The sequence below is a fragment of the Thalassophryne amazonica genome, chromosome 12, assembly GCF_902500255.1.
Source record: "Thalassophryne amazonica chromosome 12, fThaAma1.1, whole genome shotgun sequence".
NCBI classification, from domain to species: Eukaryota; Metazoa; Chordata; class Actinopteri; order Batrachoidiformes; family Batrachoididae; genus Thalassophryne; species Thalassophryne amazonica.
In genome coordinates this window covers 81,742,993-81,757,103 of record NC_047114.1, presented here as the reverse complement: position 1 = coordinate 81,757,103, position 14,111 = coordinate 81,742,993, and the positions used below count along the sequence as shown (strand labels likewise).

General features: G+C 45.0%; 1 protein-coding gene across 1 annotated transcript in view; it reads left to right on the top strand.

The window, feature by feature from the left end:
• LOC117521104 (macrophage mannose receptor 1-like) overlaps nucleotides 1–14,111 on the top strand; it is a 73,267-nt gene that overhangs the window by 47,976 nt on the left and 11,180 nt on the right. The window lies entirely within an intron of this gene.

Sequence of the window (14,111 nt, the reverse complement as noted above, 5' to 3'; positions counted from 1 at the left end):
AAATTAAACTTTGCCATTAACCCTCTGGAGTCCAGGGTATAATTGGCTGTTTTTGACTTTTGGTTTTACTTTCAAAATTTACCTTAAACAAAGGAAAACTCAGAAAACCTGGGAATTTTATTTGTAGGCTGCACTCAGAAGTCTCCAGCAGTGATCAGTAATCTTGACAAATGAGTTGGAATGCTTTGGAATAAAATTTAAGAAAGTTATCAAATAAAAGAAAAGTTAACACCCTGATCGCCGATATGCTTGGAGGAGGAAAAAATGAGCAGAGAGATGAAAAACAAAAAGGGAGCCAAGAGTAGATCCCATAAGTAAGAGGATGACAAGGAAGAGGACAAGAGAGAAAAAGCGACTCTTTGTCTTGGGATTTTTAAAGGGGCTGTAAGCTCCGCCCACCTAGTGGAGCAGATTGTTTTAAGAAAGAAATGTTTGAGAAGAAAAGGAACAAAATATAAAACGAACATAACATAACATAATATAATATCTCCCCCTTTTAACTTTGTGATCCTTTACGAAAGATTTTTTTCCGCTCAATTTAGAGTACAGGATGAGAGAAAAAGAAAACTATTGATCAAATAAAGTTAACTGAGAAATCAATTTCTAGCATGTACAGGTAAAATCATTCACTGACATTCCACATGCATGACAACAACTGTAATGGCTATGCTATAACTCCAGTTTTCACAAATAATTATTTAACAGAAGAAAGAAAAGAGAACAAAGAGACATTTAGGTGTAAATTTCCTTGTACAGTCCAAAATGGTCACACTTCCACCACGATCAGTAGATGGCACTGTGGCACAATTGGTATTAATGGTGAAAACTGTTTGAGCTGGAATTTGTCACTTGTCAAAGACATATGTGAAAGAAAAGAAAGAAAAGGTAGAGTTCAGGCTGTTGGCGTTTTCTTTGCAGAAAATGCCATAGAAGTTCCTGGATCTTCTCCATTCTTGACAGCTACCATAAAAGATGGTCCTGAAAAGTGGACTTGCTGCCCTCAGATCAAATTGACCTGCTATTGGCCTTGATAAAGAATTTGGTTGAACATTTGGTTGTTTGTGTGGTTTCTGAGATAGGTTTCAAGAGGTCTTAAAGGACATGTCACACATTATTTACCAATCCAATCCAATCGAGTTTATTTACAGAGCACATTTAAAAACAACAAAGTTGACCAAAGTGCTGTACAAAGACATTAAATAAATAAATAATCACATGTTAAATAACAGTGGCAGCGATAAAAGTTTTAAAACAGTAAAATTATCAACCCCCTAGTCAAAAGCCAAAGAAAACAAATATGTTTTAAGGTGAGATTTAAAGACTAGATGTGACTCCGCCTGCCTGATACAGGGAGGCAGGTCATTCCACAATCTGGGACCAACAATAGAAAAAGTTCTATCACCTCTTAGTTTGAGCTTGGTCTGAGGAACTACAAGCAGAGCTTGATCTCGTGACCTAAGAGAACGTGATGGGGAATAAGACACGAGCAGGTCAGACAGATACTGTGGAGCAAGATCATTGAGACATTTAAAAACAAACAATAAAATTTTAAAATTAATACGATAGCGAAGTGGCAGCCAGTGAAGGGAAGAAAGAACGGGTGAAATATGGTCATACTTCCGGGATCCAGTTAAAAGACGAGCTGCAGTATTCTGGCAGGACGGGCGGCTGCCCAGCTACCAAGGCAGCTGGACACCCAATACAGACTCCCAGACTAGGCTTAGGTGTGGAGGTAATCATGGTCTTTATTCCAGCATCAGGTTTGGTACACATGTAATCAGTCAGCATGGCAGAGGTACAAGCAGGCAGAGACACAGTCATAAACGAGCAGGATTCAGAGGCACGAGCAAACACCGATATCCAGGATGAGGCAAGAGGCATGGTCGAAGACGACAGAGCAGGATTCCTAACATGGCAAGACAAAATCAGGACTACGAAGGGCGCTGGAAAGTGTACAAGACAACAGTCTGGCGGGAAAGTGAAAGACTGTGGGTTTTAAATACATGTGGGCTAATTAGTGTGGAATGAGGGACATCCATCCATCCATTTTATTCTGCTTTATCCAGAGTCGGGTCGCGGGGGCAGCAGCTCAAGCAAAGCCGCCCAGACCTCCCGAGCTGCACACACCTCCCCCAGCTCCTCCGGGGGAACCCCAAGGTGTTCCCAAGCCAGCTGAGAGATGTAGTCCCTCCAGCATGTCCTGGGTCTTCCCCGGGGCCTCCTCCCAATGGGACGTGCCCGGAACACCTCTCCAGCGAGGCGTCCAGGAGGCATCCGGAAAAGATGCCCGAGCCACCTCAACTGACTCCTTTCGACGTGGAGGAGCAGCGGCTCGTCTCTGAGCTCCTCCCAAGTGACCGAGCTCCTCACCCTATCTCTAAGGGAGCGCCCAGCCACCCTGCGGAGGAAACTCATCTCGGCCGCTTGTACTCGCGATCTCGTTCTTTCGGTCATGAGCCAAATCTCATGACCATAGGTGAGGATCGGAACGTAGATCAATCGGTAAATCGAGAGCTTTGCCCCCCACACAGCTCTCTCTTCACCATGATGGTCTGATACAGCGACCGCATCACTGCAGATGCTGCACCGATCCATCTATCGATCTCACGCTCCATCCGTCCCTCACTCGTGAACAAAACCCCAAGATACTTAAATTCCTCCACTTGAGGCAAGGACACTCCACCGACCTGAAGAGGGCAAAGCACCTTTTTCTGGTTGAGAACCATGGCCTCGGATTTGGAGGTGCTGATTTTCATCCCGGACGCTTCACACTCGGCTGCAAACCGCCTCAGTGCATGCTGAAGGTCCTGATTTGACAAAGCCAACAGAATCACATCGTCCGCAAACAGCAGAGATGAGATTCTGTGGTTCCCAAACCAGATCCCCTCTACACCCTGGCTGCACCTAGAAATTCTGTCCATAAAAATAATGAACAGAACCGGTGACAAAGGGCAGCCCTACCGGAGGCCAACGTGCACTGGAAACAGGTTTGACTTAGTACCGGCAATGCGAACCAAGCTCTTGCTGCGGTCGTACAGGGACCGAATAGCCCTTAGCAAATGACCCCGGACCCCGTACTTCCAGAGCACCCCCCACAGAGTGCCCTGAGGGACACGGTTGAATGCCTTCTCCAGATCCACAAAAAACATGTGGACTAGTTGGGCAAACTCCCATGAACCCTCGAGCACCTGATGGAGTGTGTAGAGCTGGTCCAGTGTGCCACGACCAGGACGAAAACCACACTGCTCCTCCTGAATCCGAGGTTCGACCATTGGTCGAATTCTCCTTTCCAGTACTCTGGAATAGACCTTACCGGGGAGGCTGAGGAGTGTGATCCCCCTATAGTTGGAACACACCCTCCGGTCCCCCTTCTTAAATAGGGGGACCACCACCCCGGTCTGCCAATCCAGAGGCACTGTCCCTGATCGCCACGTGATGTTGCAGAGGCGTGTCAGCCAAGACAGTCCCACAACATCCAGAGACTTAAGGTACTCAGGACGGACTTCATCCACCCCAGGAGCCTTGCCACCGAGGAGCTTTCTAACCACCTCAGTGATTTCGGCCTGGGTAATGGATGAGTCCACTTCTGAGTGCCCAGTCTCTGCTTCCTCTTCGGAAGACGTGACGATGGGATTGAGGAGATCCTTGAAGTATTCCTTCCACCGCCCGACAACATCCCCAGTCAGGGTCAACAGCTCTCCACCTGCATCGTAAACAGTGCTGGTGAAGAGCTGCTTCCACCTCCCGAGGCGTCGGACGGTTTGCCAGAATCTCTTTGAGACCGACCGATAGTCCTCCTCCATGGCCTCCCCAAACTCCTCCCAGACCTGAGTTTTTGCCTCTGCGACCGCACAGGCTGCGGCACGCTTGGCCTGCCGTTACCTGTCAGCTGCCTCCGGGGTCCCACCTACCAACAAAGATAAGTAGGACTCCTTCTTCAGCTTGACGGCATCCCTTACTTCCGGCATCCACCACCGGATTCGGGGATTGCTGCCGCGACCGGCACCAGCGACCTTGTGACCACAGCTACGAGCGGCCGCACCGACAATGGAGGTGGAGAATATTTTCCATTCGGACTCCATGTCTCCAACCTCCCCCGGGATCTGGGAGAAGCTCTCCCGGAGGTGGGAGTTGAAGACCTCACTGACAGAGGGTTCTGCCAGTCGTTCCCAGCAGACCCTCACGATACGTTTGGGCCTGCCAGGTCTGACCGGCTTCCTCCCCTCCCAGCGGATCCAGCTCACCACCAGGTGGTGATCGGTCGACAGCTCTGCCCCTCTCTTCACTCGAGTGTCTGAGACACGTGGCCAAAGGTCAGATGATACGACTACAAAGTCGATCATCGACCTCCGGCTCAGGGTGTCCTGGTGCCATGTGCACTTATGGACACCCTTATGCTCGAACATGGTGTTTGTAATTGACAAACTGTGACTAGCACAGAAGTCCAACAACTGAACATCACTCAGGTTCAGATCGGGGAGGCCGTGCTTCCCGATCACCCCCCTCCAGGTCTCACTGTCGCCGCCCACGTGGGAGTTGAAATCCACCAGGAGAACAATGGAGTCCCCAGTTGCAGCGCTATCTAGTACCCCTCCCAGGGACTCCAAGAAGGTTGGGTACTCTGCACTGCCGCTCGGCCCGTAGGTCGAGACAACGGTGAGAGACCTGTCCCCGACCCGAAGGCGTAGGGACGTGACCCTCTCGTTCACTGGAGTGAACTCCAACACATGGCGACTGAGCTGGGGAGCAATAAGCAATGCGACCCCAGCTCTCCGCCTCTCCCCGTGGGCAATGCCAGAAAAATGAAGCATCCAGCCCCTCTCCAGGAGTTGGGTACCAGAGCCCAAGCTGTGCGTGGAGGTGAGCCCGACTATCTCTAGTCGGTATCTCTCAACCTCCCGCACAAGCTCAGGCTCCTTCCCCCCAGCGAGTTGACATCCCATGTCCCAACAGCCAGGGGCTGTGACCATGGACCAGGCTGCCGGGCCATCCGCCCTCGACCGCCACCCAATCCTCTCTGCACCCCACCCCCATGGCCCCCTCTGCAGGTGGTGGACCCACAGGAGGGCGGGCGCACGTCACTCTTTTGGGCTGAGCCTGGCCGGCCCCATGGGCTAAGGCCCGACCACCAGGCGCTCGTGCGCGAGCCCCAGCTCCAGGGTGGGGCCCCGGCTCCGCCATACCGGGCGACGTCTCGGTCCTTGATTTTTTACTGGTCATGGAGGTTCTGAACTGCCCTTAGTCTGAGGGACTAAGGGCAGGGAATGAGGGACAGTTGGTGACAATGAGGTGCACGTGAGGAACAATCTAGAAGGGGGCGTGGCCAGCGAACAAAGATAACACACAGTCACGATTGTGAGGGGCGTGTACACAATGAAGTGATGTAATAGACAAAGATAAGTGAACAGGTGCCAAGAGCGTGAGTGAATGAAAACACAAAGCAGACAGAAACAAAGAAGGACAAAGACATGGGGCAAGTGCAGTGAAGTGAACATATTTAGATATAAGTGAAGGACGAAGACATGATGGCAGGTGCGGAGTGGAAACAAATGGCAAAAACAGAACAGAGCTAAAATGGAAATCAGGGGCAAAATATAATGCAATAGCAAACCAGACCTGAACATGAGAACTGAAAGAAAACACCAAGACAAAACTGAACTGGACTGACTAAGAAAACAGAGTGGTAAAACAAACCAAAAATAAAACAGACTGTAATAAAACCTGACACCAAAGCACAACAGATAATATAACAAATGAGAAGAACAAAATAAACAAATGGTAAACAATGGAAACACAAACTGGCTGAATATCACAAGAACAGAACCGGACAATGGCTAAAGTATAAAAGTAGCAAAGAGACAAAGTAGCAAAGCAAAATAGAACACAATAAACCCAAGATAAATAGCTAATAAAACAGAGCTGGGCAGACGGTGGGTAAAAGAAGGAGGAAAAATTAGGATTGAAGCCCAGAGCCGGCCAAAATATGACACATTTTGAACCAGCTGCAGCTGTTCAAGTGAGGCCTGGCTAATACCAGTGTACAGCGCATTACAATAGTCCAGCCGAGTTATGACAAAAGCATGGTTTAAAATCTCTAAATGATGCTTTGAAAATGAGGGCTTTATCTTAGCTAGCTGCCTCAAGTGAAAGAAACTTGCCTTCACAACAGCACTGATTTGTTTATCAAGTTTAAAATCTTCATCCATTCTCACACCAAGGTTACAAACAGTAGATTTAATACATTGTGTCAATGGTCCAAGGTTTATTGAACCACAACTACCTGCTTTACTTGACCCGACCAGAAGAACTTCAGTTTTCTTTTCATTAAAGAGTAGAAAGTTTGCAGACATCCAGTCTTTAATGTTCTCAGTGCACTCTAGAAGTTAGCAACACATAGGGTTGCCACCTGTGTCTGTCAAAAATTCTTGACATTTTGACCATCGAATCAACCTTTTTGTTTGTAAGCAACGGCGCCCTTCGCACATCTAACCCAAGACAAAAATTGCCCTTCTACACTGAAATTGTATTGCTCTAATTAGTAAAAATGACACTTTTGATAATTATTTGTTTAGTTAATTGCTTTACATAATAGCAGGTCTTTATTATTTTGGTTTATTTCCAACAGTTTTTAGTTGTGGACACCTGGGGGCAGTAGTGGGCACAGGTAAAAGGGGAATAAATAATTAAGTTCTGTTTGTTTGCTTATGTGGAATAAAAACAAATAATGTAATTTTTCACCGTCTGTAAGAATATCTGAATGTAGCAATGTAAGGTGTAGTGTCAAACAGCTTACCTGATTGCTTAGTGTGTTGTGTGCTTTGCTTGTGCTTGCCTGCCCTTACCAAAAAGTAGTATATGCAAGTATGTTTCAAGTATACTTCTAGTTTACTTTTTATATACTTATGAGTACTGTTTTTGGTAAGGGTGTGCCTCTGCTGCTTGCTGCTCTTGGCTAAACAAATACATAGGAGGACATGTAACTGATATAACTGGGCACATACAGTACATACAGGAGTAGGCAGATAAGACTATTTGGATTTCATTTAATTCACCAAAACCTTACCTAATCTTCCATTTGTATTTGGTATTTTTCTTTGCTGCTGCTATGAGTCCTGGCTGATTTTCAGTGAATGTCTTGAACTCAGTACAGGACAACTGAAAGTTTAGCCTGACTTGAAGCTCAGCCTTCACCATTGCAACAGAGAGTCTGTTTCTTTTATCAGTCCAAGCATCGTCCATGTGACTGAACACACGTTCTGCATAGGCATTGCTCACTGGTATTGAAAAAATGAAAGCAATCAGTTTTAACAGCTCTGGGATGTCTTGCTTTAGTGAAAAAATGGGACCATTTAGGTCTGTTGGGAGGGTGTGAAACACTTCATTTAGGATGCTCACATCACTGTACAGACGGTCTTCGTCCAGATCCAGGGCTAGTTTCTCCATCAAAAGTTCAAATTCAGACCATTGAGGTGCTTCTTTTAGGCTCAGACAGCCAATGTTTGCAAGCATCTCATCATTGAAGTCAAATCTATCCTCAAGGTACAGCACTAATCGGTCTACCAGGCTTCTGAATTGTTCCTGCTGATTGGGTAAAAGATTCCTCAGCGTCTGCTTTGCTTTGCTCCCATAGAATTTGTCTGTGCACCTAGAGATAAGCTGACTCCACAAGCGGTTCATCACTGTGTAAACATCAACAAGAGTAGCACTGTCACTCTCAAGCACTCTAATAGAGGCATCAAACTCTTGCATCACATTGTACATGAATGCCAGGACACATTCACCCAAAGTACAATCCACATCTTCTGTGTCAGCTGCACCACACACAAATGTCCAGATAATATTTGGGCAGTCCTCCTTTCCTTGTGACACAAAGCTGGCCAACACTCAAGAATTCTCTGGATTGCTGGTAACAAAGACAGCCACCATGTGGGAACATGCCTGAGAATCTCCTTGTATGCTGTATTTGTAAATTCACAGAACTCCTTGAACACTTCCACTTTTTTAGCAGAGCAACTGAATTCACTGTAGACCTTCAGCACAAAAGCCTCCACGTCACACCCAGCTGCACTGAAGACACAATTTGCTGTTTTCACAGTGTTGTGTATCATGTGGCACTTGCAGTTGCCCTTCATAATCCGTGGGTTAGCCCCTTTCAGTTTTTGGTACACTGAATTGTGCCTGTCGTAGTTGACAGATGCATTATCCGCACCATAGGCACTGATTTGGTTTAATGACAGCCCGTTATTCTCGGTAATGGACGCTATTTGCTTGAATATTGCGTCACTAGACTAAACTAATCAGAGTCCTCATAGAAATCCAGCAATCCGTATTTCGCTCCCTCCGATGGACTAAAATACTGAACGGTGTAAGGAAACACCTTCGTGTGACCAGAATTTGATGCATCAGAACAGACGCTGAAATACTGGGCTTTGTCAAGCTCTGCTGACAAACGTTGTTGACTAAATGGTGCCAACACGTTTTCAACTAAAGCCTCGGTTTTCATTCGACCACAGGACAGCTTTGTTGCAATCTCGCTGTCACTGAATATTTTTGCATTCAGCTTGTTTCCACAGTCAGTGGAGAGATAACTGTGACCATGACGTACACTGTGATAAGTGCTTGTTAGTTCAGCCACTGTAACTTTGTCCTGTGAGGATTTTGTGACCATAAAGGACGAAATTGCCTTGGTTTGACGTGAGCTCTGGATTCGGTTTAGATGTTTTTTAGACTTGGCGTGGTCATCTAATGCGGTTTTACCTTCATGTTTCAGGAGAATTTTCGCTGGGCACAGGGAGCAGCTAGCATAAAATGGATCGCCTGGACATGGACTTGGCGTGGTCATCTAATGCGGTTTTACCTTCATGTTTCAGGAGAATTTTCACTGGGCACAGGGAGCAGCTAGCAGAAAATGGATCGCCTGGACATGGTCTTAGCCACATAGCATATTTCTCCTGTTTTAACCACTCATTGTTAAAGCATGTTGACCTTTTACATTTTTTCTTTACTGGCCTGTCACTGCCATCGCCTCCTGTAGCACCCTCGTCATCGGTCTCTCCACCCATTTTCATGTTAAAAAAATCACTGATTTTAGTCACTGGATCCTTTCCTTTCGTTGTCTCTCCTTGTCCCACACACTCTCCGTCTCCACCCCACCATTCCGAATGAGCCGCCAGCCCCACCACACAGTATGCTACATCATTTTTCTAGAGCCAATAAGGCTGTGCACAAGTTTATGGATGTAGGCATGCTACAGTTAAACTGAAATACAGTGGTCCCTCGTTTATCGCGGGAGTTACGTTCTAAATAACCCGCGATAAGCGAAATCCGTGAAGTAGTCAGCTGTTTTTTACAATTATTATAGATGTTTTAAGGCTGTAAAACCCCTCACAACACACTTTATACACTTTTCTCAAACAGGCATTAACATTTACTCACTTTTCTCTCCTGTGTAAACACTCTCTTTTTTTTTTCTGTGTGAGAAGATTCTAAACAGACACACGCAGAACTCTCCCTTCGCTCACTGCCTCTGGAGGTACAGATGCGGGACCTGCAAACAATCCAAGTCCTCTCTCGGTGGCCACGGAGCTCTGCAGCTGCAGTCAAGATCCGCATCAAAACAGCGAGCGTAATCTCTGGACCTGTTGCCAGATTTGGCGCAGTTCTGCACAGCAGAGAGGAGGGTGGTGTGAGTGGCCCGCTGCTGCATTTACCGAGCCCGCAGAAAGCGCATCGGAGGCAGTGAGAGCAATCGCGGTGATGCCGACTGGTGCCGCGACCGGCCCGCCTGATAAGGACGCAGAACATAATGCGCCGTTTAAAAAAAAAAAGCATGCAAAATTGCACTAAAAAAATCCGCGAAACTATGAGGCTGTGAAAGGTGAACCGCATTATAGCGAGGGAACACTGTAAACATTTTGCCCAACATGTACAAAAATCCGGGACATTCAGTGTCCCGGATTTTTATTATTTTTTCCGGGACAGACCATGAAAATGCAGGACAATCAGGAAAAACCGGGACAGGTGGCAACACTAGCAACACAGCATCAAAATATTCATGATTGTAAGTCTCTCTAATAATTAGGGGTCACTGATGTATTTTATTGCTAATTATTTCTCTAACTCTGAGCATTAGGAGGTGCATTTCCGGGAAAACGTCTGCAATTCTTGGCATTTCTCAGCATGTGACGTACATTTTAGTAAAAGCCGAAACATCTCTATTGCTGACAGACAGAGTTTGCTATGTGCAATAACAAAGCTTCTGAGCTTTCATTTGAAAGTAATGGCTCAGATTTACAGAGGATATACAGACAGGAGACAACACATGTCACCCCAAAACTCTTAACTTTTTCAGGGTCTGCCAGATTTTGGAACCTAACATAGTGACACATTGTTTGCCACAGCACGCTGTCTTACTTCAATTGTGAACATGGACTGGAATGTTTCCAAGATGCTGTTTTTCACAGGCTGCCTGAACATGCAGATATATTTCTTACAATTTAAAAAGTCAGAATACATTGTTTTCAGGAGATAATGGGCTTTCTATTTGAAGTGCCAGAATCATGAGAGAACTTGAAGAGCTGACAGGAGAGATGCAGTCGGTAGAGGTGTCAAATCCAGCTTCAGAAAGTAAAAGTCCAGCCACATATTGGTTCCATCTTCCCAATAAACCAGCTGATTGTAATTAGTTCAGCTCTTCATGCAGGTGGATGAGCTAATTATTGAGATCACCTGTTTTAGGTGCACAGGTAGAAGCAACACATGGGAGGGTTTTTACTTTCTGAAGCCGGATTTGACACCTCTTGCAGTCAGACATTTTTCTCCGGCTGATTCGTGTATGAGGACTTATAGTAGACCTGGACATGTTCTGTGGCTGACAATCCATGTGTGAGGACCTATAGTGGAACTGGATATGTTCTCTGGTTGGCGAACCGTGTGTGAGGACTTATGGTGGACCTCGACATATTCTGCGGCTGGCGATCATGCGCATGATGCGTGTGTGTGGGGGCTTCTTTGATGGTGTGGACTTTACATATTTAATCTGGGAAATCATTCTACAACTGGGTGAGTGGCCTGTTCACTTTTTCCTGCTTTTGTATTTTGTTCTTGTCAGTGGAGCTGATAGGTTATATTTTTGTTTTACTTTGAGAGAGTCCATCGGAATTTGGATCTGCATGTGTGTACAGCAGCACACTGTTTTAACACACACTTCTCAGCTGTTTTACTGCTGCTGTGAACATGGACGTGGAATGTCTGCAAGACGTTTTTCACAAGCTGCCTGATCACACAGATGTATTTTTTTATTTTTCACAGTTATATTCATGACAACACTTATAAGCATGCACAAGCTGAGACTGTTTTTAACAGGCTGGGTTTATGACTAATGGCTGTGCACGCACATTGAATCTTCTCACAGCTGCTGCTTTTACCATGACTGCATCAAAATTAACAGTTATCACTTAAAAATTAGTCATCATAACACAACATCCAGTGTTGCCACAGTAACTTTGAAAAGTTACTTTACTATTTACTTTATGCATTTTTATTATAGAGTTACTTTATATAGTTATTTCATTAGCTGCTGTGGACAACTTGTTGGCAGCTGCTGAATGTAACTAAGAAAGTAACTAGTAATCTAACTTGGTTATTTTAAGACAAAGTACTCAGAGAAGTAACTATTAGGGTTTTTTGCTGATTAGTTACTTTCCTGATTACTCAGTCTTAAGGGTAATCAAGTTAGATTACTAGTTACCTTATGTAGTTAACTAATTAACTAGGTAGTTATCTAGGTAACTAGCTACTAGTTACCACACTGCACACTAGGCCAGTGTGTTACATTTGGACAGTTGTATGTCAGTTGTATGTTTGCAACTTTTTGTAAAAAGCCTCTTGATGGTATTTCTAAAACCCATTTTTAATTTCAGTTATATGACCAATATTCCAGAATGCGCCAAATGGATCCTGTGGTAACATCTTTTTTTTTGTTATTTCTTCTGCAGAGTGCAACTTCACTGCATTGATGAGATTTATGTAACATTTCCAAAGTAATTTGAATGTTTTGTTAATTTTATCACTGCCATGACATAAAAGGAGAAGAAAATCAATGCATGAAAGGTCTACTGCATCACTGCATTAAATCATTAATAATGAAAGTATATCTAAGTAAGTTTTAATCATGAATCAGGACTGTCAAAAAAGTTACAATATTTGCAAAACATATATCTATATTGGCTCTGCAATATGCTGGTGGACTGTCTAGGTTGTACCTTGCCCAGTGACTGCTCAGATAGGTTCCATCCCCTGTGACCCTTAATTGGAATAAGTGGGTATACGAGGGCTGTCAATAAAGTATAGGTCCTTTTTATTTTTTCAAAAACTATATGGATTTCATTCATATGTTTTTACGTCAGACATGCTTGAACCCTCGTGCGCATGCGTGAGTTTTTCCACGCCTGTCGGTGACGTCATTCGCCTGTGAGCACTCCTTGTGGGAGGAGTCGTCCAGCCCCTCGTCGGAATTCCTTTGTCTGAGAAGTTGCTGAGAGACTGGCGCTTTGTTTGATCAAAATTTTTTCTAAACCTGTGAGACACATCGAAGTGGACACGGTTCGAAAAATTAAGCTGGTAAGCTGAAAACCTCCACATTTCAGGCTCTATTGATCCAGGACGTCGTGAGAGAACAGAGAAGTTTCAGAAGAAGTCGGTTTCAGCATTTTATCCGGATATTCCACTGTTAAAGGATATTTTTTTAATGAAAGACGTGCGGACGGGTCCGCACGTCGGGACGCAGCCGACGCGGTGCGGCAGCACAGGAAAAACACCTCCGTGTTGATAACCATTTGTAAAATCCAGGCGGCTTTTGATGGCTTTCAGTGGAGTGAGTATATGAGAAATTGTTTAACAGCTGGACATGTTCCAACTTGTCCTTAAGGCTTCCAACGGAGGTGTTTTTCCTGTGGCGGAGCGTCGCGGCGGCTGCGAGCCAACGCTGCAATCCGTCCGCACATCTTTCATTAAAAAAATCTCCTTTAACAGTGGAATATCCAGATAAAATGCTGAAACCGACTTCTTCTGAAACTTCTCTGTTCTCTCACGATGTCCTGGATCAATAGAGCCTGAAATGTGGAGGTTTTCAGCTTGAAACAGGCTGACGACGGCGCCTGAGAGTGCTGCACGACGTCTCGCACCGTGGGAAGTCCTTAAAGCGACAGTATCACCTCAAAATCTCTCATCAGCCGTTAAAATTTTCACTGAAAACCAGCTTAATTTTTCGAACCGTGTCCACTTCGATGTGTCTCACAGGTTTAGAAAAAATTTTGATCAAACAAAGCGCCAGTCTCTCAGCAACTTCTCAGACAAAGGAATTCCGACGAGGGGCTGGACGACTCCTCCCACAAGGAGTGCTCACAGGCGAATGACGTCACCGACAGGCGTGGAAAAACTCACGCATGCGCACGAGGGTTCAAGCATGTCTGACGTAAAAACATATGAATGAAATCCATATAGTTTTTGAAAAAAATAAAAAGGACCTATACTTTATTGACAGACCTCGTAGAACATAACTGAACTTAAAGCAGTTTCAGAAATAATAATATACTGAACAACAAAAGAAATGCAGATATATTTTAATGTTACTTTATGAGTAAAATCTTTGTCAGATTTTGTACAGGATGTCACATGTAATAGTAAATGAAAGTGTGTTTGCGTTTATCAAGTCGATAAATAGAAGGGCAAAGGATTGGATCACAGGCAATAGCACGTGTGACCACCATGTGCTGTAATTAATGCAGTTAAACCTCTGCACATGGAACCCACTAAATGATAAATTTCCTCTTGAGGAATGGCTTGCCACTCCTGGAGTTGAACAACAGTGTTCAATATCGGGATTCGGCTGCGAATACAACAATCCAGAATACCCCATAACCGTTTTATGGGTCTGGCACACGCCCTCCATGTACTATGGAACCTCCTCATTCACTGGCTGATAGTTGACTCATTATCATTTAAACATCAGGCTGTGGTCTCCACTGTCAAACCACAATCCAGCATGCCAATGGCACATTCACAAAGACTTTCAGTGAGACCTGGCATAGCAAAAATGCAACAAATTTTAT